The following is a 7,497-nucleotide window of genomic DNA, read 5'->3' as shown; positions in this document are numbered from 1 at the left end:
ACGCAACATGCTCCACCGCACTACGCGATGACGTAGACCACTTCCCACCGCGCGGCGCCGGCTGGGTAACGTGGTGGTGCTTCTTCAGAGGCTGTAGCTGTAACCGGTGGTGAGTATTTATTTAAGCATCGAAATTCTTTTATGGTCTCAGTCGTGAACACATTTAATACTTAATGCGGCTGTTAAAATTGCCCCGCTTCACTTCCGCCATTGGCCGGCCCTTGCTATGAATTAGTATTGTTCTTGTTCTTTAGCAGTTTTGATCAGTGAGCATGTGTTGAGGATCTTGCGTTTATTTATTTTTAAAATACTTTACCTGAGGGTATCTTAGTTTATTTGATTTGATTGTACTTCTATAATGTGAGATAGTATTTAAGTTCCGGTATTTCCAATGAGCGGCTTCAAATGAGATGTAATTTGTAAGACTTGTGTGAGATGGTTGTGGTGTAATTATATGGGGAGTAAACTATTTAAAGATTAAAACACTCGGGGTGGGTGGTTGGATGATCTCCTAAACAACCAGAGCAAATCCCCGATGGGCTGTGCAGTATTTGAATGAACCTTGAGCGCTATTCCCCTGGAACCTGAAGTGAGCTCTAACGCCCCTATTTATTTTAAAGTAGACAAATATGGTCGCAACCAATGTTTGTGGGCCCCTATGCAAAGATCTGTTCTGAATGTGTCTAAATCTTAATGTTAGGTTTTAAAGTGACTTTATGCTGGGCTAAGTATTAGTGAATGTGGTGTGGGATAATTTTGGATAACATGCATCAGTGTACCTGGGAGTTAATTTGGAACAACGTCTGATTGACAAAAAAGTTGCCTTCCATCCATCTTTAGTATAACTATCCCTTTATTTGCCTTTGTATTGGAAGCTAGTTCAGTGAAGTGAAACTGTGATTGGACATATATAATTCTTTATAAATTGTAAACTTTTCCACCTTGTACAAATAGACAGAGGCTGAAATTCTTGTCTCTGAACCAGAAATGAGTCAAACAGCATTCAGTGATGCTTTGCTATAGTCCTTAATGTTCTAGACCTCTTACTTCCTTTTCTAACTTTGTGTTACTGTATTGCCCCTTATACATCTTTCTAATTACTTTGTGTTTCATAAGCTTTCCACACTCCCAGTTTATACCAGTTTTTATCAGAAAGTTCCAGGCAATTTAAGCATCGATCATCTGAGCTCCCAGAGGCCGATAGAAGCTGCATATGTTTAGGTTAAGAAAAGCATATAGACTGTACACTGCTGTGGGTCAAAATCCTGTAACTCCGTATCCAACAGCATTGTGGCAGCATCATTACCACATGGAATGTGGCAGTTCAAGAAGAAGGCCCACCTTTATTTATCTTTTCATTGGTAAATAGGAATGAGCAATAAATAAAAGCAAAATACTGCGGATGCTGGAAATCTAGAGTAAAAACAAAAATACCTGGAAAAACTCAGCACGTCTGACAGCATCTGTGGAGAGGAATACAGTTAACATTTCGAGTCCGAATGACTCTTCATCAGAACTAAGGAAAAATAGAAAAAGAGTGAAATATAAGCTGGTTTAAGGGGTGGGGGGGGAGACAGGTAGAGCTGGATAGAGGGCCAGTGATAGGTGGAGATTGCCAAAAGATGTCATAGACAAAAGGACAAAGAGGTGTTGACGGTAATAATATTAGCTAAGAAATGTGCTAATGGGGACATTTAGGATGGAAAGCAGGATGAGCAAGGGACAGATAGCCCTAGTGGGGGTGGGGTGGCTGGGAATCAAAATAGGCTAAAAGGTAAAGATAAAACAATGGATGGAAATACATTTAAAAATAATGGAAATATGTTAGAAAAGAAAAATATATGTAAATTATTGGAAAAGGGGAGCGGGGAAGGAAGAGAGAGTTCATGATCTAAAGTTGTTGAACTCAATTTTCAGTCCGAAAGGCTGTAAAGAACCTAGTCGGAAGATTAGATGCTGTTCCTCCTGCTTGCGTTGAGCTTCACTGGAACATTGTAGCAGGCCAAGGACGGACATGTGGGTATGAGAGCAGGGTGGTGTGTTGAAATGGCAAGCGACAGCGAGGTCTGGGTCATGCTTGCGGACAGACCGAAGGTGTTGGCCATATTGTTCACAACACAAAGATGAATTTAGAAAAGAAAAATCACTATTTACAGATAAATTAGCCTCTAAGCATATGTAAATATGTGAGAAAGTTGAGAATTTACCTTGATCAGGTTGTTTGTGACTACCGTGAAGACTGTCACTGTCAGCAATGTTATGTGGGCTTTTCAATTTGGGGCTTGATATAAAGTGGATTACCCATTTGCTTTTGATCCTTAAATGCTCTTATCAACTTGTTTGCATCTTTTATCCAAATTACATGGTGCATTTCAGATTATAGAAGCATACTGTTTTTATCAGTCTTGGTGTCTGTAGCTTGACCAAAAAAAAGTTCAAAATCAATAACATTTCCACAAGCTGAAATTGTACGTTAGCACCGGCTTGGATATAATGAACTGTAGGGTCAGTTTGAATCATAGAATGCTGCAGCATGAAAGTAAGCTTTTGGTTCATCAAGTTGACGTTTTTTCCTACCAAACCAGCCAACTTGTCCAAGCACATTCTTCCACTTGATCCCTGTAGCTTTCAAAATTCCTCTTTTCAAAATGGTTATCTAATTCCCTTATAGTGGAAAAGCAAAATTACTGGAGATGCTGGAAATTTGAAATAAAAGCAGAAAATGCTGAAAATACTCAGGTCAGGCAGCCTCTGTGAGGAGAAAAACAGAGTTAATGTTTTGGGTTGTGACCTTTCATCAGAATTGGTGCCTGACCTGCTGAATATTTCCAGTGTTTTCTGTTTTTATCCCTTTTAATGGGATTTTATAAAATTATAATTGTGGCTTTTTTAATGATTTATCTCAAATTTATGCTCCATGGTTAATGACTTATTGACCAGTCCCGATGATCCATCGGTATTTACTATATCACAACAATTCATAATTTCCACCAGGTTGCCACTTAATCTTCTCCATCTCCATCAAAGTCTCAAATATAATCCCTCATCCATCCTAACATCCTAGTGAATCTATGTTGCACTTTTTCTACTGCTTTTTATACTTTTCTTATAATGGGATACGCAAAATTGCAGAAGTTGTAATTGCACCTGAAAGGTTACATTTTTTTAAAAGATTTTTTTTAAAAATGAAGCTATCCAATCATTTCAAAGTGATTTTGATTGACGAGGAGACCAGTTGCTTATCTACGTTTAAAACAAGTTAAAGAAGTGTTTAAAAAGAGCATGAGAGCTGAACAATTAAAGAGTTGGAAAGTCCCTCTAAAAAATGTGAGAAAAGGTATCTGTGAAAATAGGATTATGATATAATTAGAAATGGTTAAAGGGTGCCTTTGTGAGGAAGAAGATATTTTTGTGCTGTTAATGTGATTGAAGGAAAAGGAAGTCAATTACAAAATGTTCTTACTTCACAGAAGTGGGTCACAAACCTTTTTTAAAAAAATACTTGCCCTATGCAAATTAATATGGCCACTCGAGCTTCTCAAAATCAAATATAATTATGCATTTTTAACACAAAAACACTGAAGTTTGCAAGAATAGTTGGATCACTAGGCACTTAAATTCCACAGATTGCATAGGTCTACTCCAATGGCATTATTGATCTTGTTTCATATCATCAGTTTACATTGCAACAAAAAAAATCTCAAATGCCCCACAAAAATATATGTAAGTAGTTCAAGTGCAATACTGGCAATTGTTTTATTTTGACAAAAGGAGATGATACCTTCTTGGAATTTGATCAGTTTGGTGTCACTCAACATTTTTTTTATTGTCCTATGCAGTACTTTAAAAGAGATGCTAACATCTTCCTTAATATACAACATAATATTGGATTCTAAAGTCAAAATCAAATTAAGGTGGTCTTGCATAGTAATTCATACACAATGATGTATTTTCTGCTTCTGCATCTGTACCATTATTTCAACATTCTAACACTTTGCTTTTTAAAGTATTTAAAGAAACAATATTATCCTCATCTGCACAGGTGAATTATCATTGTGCTGGTCTGTTGGATCCATCCCTAATTCAACCCTGTGCCTGAAAGTTTAAACCAGCCTCTGAAGTGGCACAGCCCAGAAACTGGGATGGGTAGAAGGAAATTTTCTTCTTTTTGTTATTTGTAGCATTCACTACATACAAAATTATCCAATTGCCTCAAATAGGAAACAGACTTGGGGGTGAAAGAAGCTTTCCTTTGTGCTGATGTTGAATAATGAGAAGACCCTTCATCTGTTGCTGAAACCTTCAGTGAACCTTCTCTGGGATGCACTGCGCAAGCCGATATAGCGACTGCAGTAACCAATCACGTGGTACATGTACCATCCCTTCATGTTATTGCTATTCTGCTTCATGTGGATTCTGGTGGACTGTGCTTGACTTTGCACCATTTGCAATTTTTATGTATGTCCATTTAGATAAATGCATTGATATGTTGCAGTGGAAATGTGTAGAAGAAACTTTTTGTGCTGCCTAATATGTCCTAATGTACCTATATAGTATACAAAATCATTTTATGTTAATTTTGCCATATGTTAAAAATAGGAATCATAACTCTGTTGGTAAGAAACCCCTACTAGTGAGCACTATCATTTTTAAAATTTGGAATCTGCAGTGTGCCTTGATTAGATTTACATAAAAACTTCCCTGTTGTCCTATGTGACTTCCCTAATCTTAATTGTTGGACTGGCATTTACTACATGGCTTTCCTGAAGATAATATTTTTTGATGACAATGCCGTATAATGGATTGCTGAGAACTAAGACATTTTTCCCTTTATAATTACTTTTGTACTCAAACTAGCCGAGTGCCCAGACAGTGTCTTAAGCTCATTCTGTGCTTTTTAGCCTTCAAGATACTGTAAGAACTTTCTAGGGTTATTTTTCCAGATAATCTTGGCATCCTGCTTTAGTTTGTTTTAATTTTGTCATTTCAAAATAACATTTCTTTCTTTAGTTTTGCATAGGCCAGTCCTGCTTAGAAATATCAGTGGTGTGGCCATGAAGCACCAGCTCTGTGTTTAAGCCAGTCTACACCAAAAAAAAGCAATGGGGAGGGATTTCTGTTGGGGAATAGAACTCCCTATTTCAGGATTCCAGCTTCAGTATCAGGGCAGGCACAGAACACACAGCTGCAGGTGTGCCTAAACATAGCAGAGACTGTTAGCATTTTTAAATATGTTTTACTGTCTCAACTGACAGCTGGATGTTGCCCTCTTACCCATACGAAACAGGTAACTAGATTTGCTTCAGCTGCAAGAACCCCAAGATTCACATAGCTTTTGAGCTTTCTATGACCTATCCCAAATTTAACCCCACAGCTGATGCTTATTTGCAGCATATAGGGATTTATTAAACAGTTGTTCATAGAGATTTAGTCTGTTCCATGCAAATTCCAGTCAACGTTCATGCTACTCCAAATTTTAAATTATAGAATCCCAATTACCTGGCATTTTTTGAGCTACATGGCTCTTACTGTGCTAATTATATTGTTTAATTTGAACTATTGAATAATTAGTGCAAAAGCAACTTTTTAATTATCAAAAGGAAACTGTGATCTCGTATAACATCACAAAACAACTGACTTTCTTGGGTTACAAAAGTACTGACCTCACCTTTACGGTTGGTGTTGACCTTATAAACCCACTATAAGCGGTTAACAGTGTATTGCCTTTTAGAGAATAGGAAATAGGTTTGAGGCTGGGATTGAAATAATGTCATTATGGACATAACCACCTTTGCTATTATGTTTTGAATTTTTTTAGTCATTCATGGGATATGGGCATTGATGCCTTTAAGAAGGTAGTAGTGAGGAGCCTTGTGATGCAAATATGCTAGGGGGTGTAGGGAGGGAGCTCAAAAGATTTTGACTCAGTGACAGTGAAGGAGTGATGATATGCTTTCAAGTCAAGATAGTGTGTGTGTGATTTAGAGGGTACTTGCAGGTGATGGCCTTTCCATGTGTCTGTTGCTCTTGTTCTTTGAGGTGGTAGAGGTTGCAGGCTTGGAAGGTACTGTTGTAAGAGTCTTTAGCAAGTTGCTGTAGTTCATCTTGTATATGTTATGCACTGCTACCACAGTGCGTTTGTGGTGGAGAGAGTGAAGGTTTAAGGCTTTGAGGCATCAAGAGGTGAGTTGTGTGCCACTCCCAGCCTGTCATGTACTATTGTGACCACAGTATTTATTGAATTGTCCAGTTTAAGTTTCTGGTCAATAGTGAGTACCCAGGGTGTTGATGGTTGGAGATTCAGTGATGGTAATGTCATTGAATGTCAAGGGAAAATAGTTAGGTCCTCCCTTATTGGAGATGGTCATGCAGCTTTCACTGTTCAGCATGTTTGTAGCTCTGTGTTGTCACATCACTAAGTTGGTATCTAATTTTTATATGTACCAGGTGCTATTCCTGTAATGCTCTCCTACACTCTGCATTAAAGCAGAGTTTGTCCTTTTGCTTGATGATTATGGTAAAATTATGGATATGCTGAACCATGAGGTACAGAATGTGGTGGAGTACAGTTCTGTGGCTGCTGATGGCCTACAGGGCCTCCTGGATGGCCAGTTTGGTACTACTAGACTTGGTCTGTATTTACCTCATTTAGCATGGTGTCAATGCCAAACAACACAATGGCGGTGTCCTCAGTGTGAAGGTGGGACTTTGTCTCCACAAGGACTATGTGGTGATGACTCCTACCAGTACTGTCAGGGACAAATGAATTTTCAACAGGTAGATTGGTAAGGACAAGGCCATGTAGCTTTCCCCTCAAGTTGGTCCTCTCACCCGGGCCTCTCCCTCCTGACCGTATACCACTGTGTCGCCACCTCTGTCAGTGGGACGGGACACACACCGGGATGGTGATGGAGGATTCTGAGAGTATGACTGTCAGGCTGTTGTTTGACAAGAACTGTGGGTCAGCTCTCACAATTTTGGCACATCCCCAGATGTTATTGAGGAGGACTTTGCATGGTCGACTGGGGAGGGTGTGCCTTTGTAATGTCTGATGCCAAAATGGATGTCAAATGGTCCGTCCTGTTTTATTCTTCAACATTTTAGTGAACCAGATGATTTTTATGGCAATCTGGTAATTTTATGGTCACCGTTATGAGACTAGCTTTTTATTCTAGAGTTCTTAATTAATTGAGTTTAAACTCCATGAGCTGCTGTGGTGGAATTTGAACCCATGTTCTGGAGCATTAGTCCGGTCCTCTGGATGACTATTTCAGTAAGATTGCCATTATGCTACCATTCCCTAATAGCTGTGGCTCAGCTGGTAGCATTCTCGCCTCTTGAGTCACAATGTTCCAAGTTCAAGTCCCACTCCAGGGCTTGAGCACAAAAATCAAGGCGGTGCCATCTTTTGGATGACCCGTTAAACTGATAAGTTGTCTTCCTGCTTGTGTGGATGTAAAAGATCCCATGGCAGAATTTCAAAGAAGATCAGGCGTC

At 38.9% G+C, this 7,497-nt stretch overlaps 1 protein-coding gene across 2 annotated transcripts in view; it reads left to right on the top strand.

The window, feature by feature from the left end:
• The first annotated feature begins 4 nt into the window (after nt 1-4).
• gtf2e1 (general transcription factor IIE, polypeptide 1, alpha) overlaps nt 5-7,497 on the top strand; it is a 66,889-nt gene continuing 59,396 nt past the window's right edge. The window contains exons 1-2 of one of the 2 annotated variants that reach the window (XM_041211635.1): nt 52-109; nt 4,221-4,367. The gene's annotated coding sequence lies outside the window, so the exon portion shown is untranslated. Of the gene's footprint in view, nt 110-4,220; nt 4,368-7,497 lie in introns of both variants that reach the window. The other variant, XM_041211637.1, reaches the window with a different exon arrangement.

This window comes from Carcharodon carcharias, chromosome 18, assembly GCF_017639515.1.
Source record: "Carcharodon carcharias isolate sCarCar2 chromosome 18, sCarCar2.pri, whole genome shotgun sequence".
Taxonomy (NCBI): domain Eukaryota; kingdom Metazoa; phylum Chordata; class Chondrichthyes; order Lamniformes; family Lamnidae; genus Carcharodon; species Carcharodon carcharias.
Note: the sequence above shows the minus strand (reverse complement) of the source record. Positions and strands in the feature narration are given on the sequence as shown.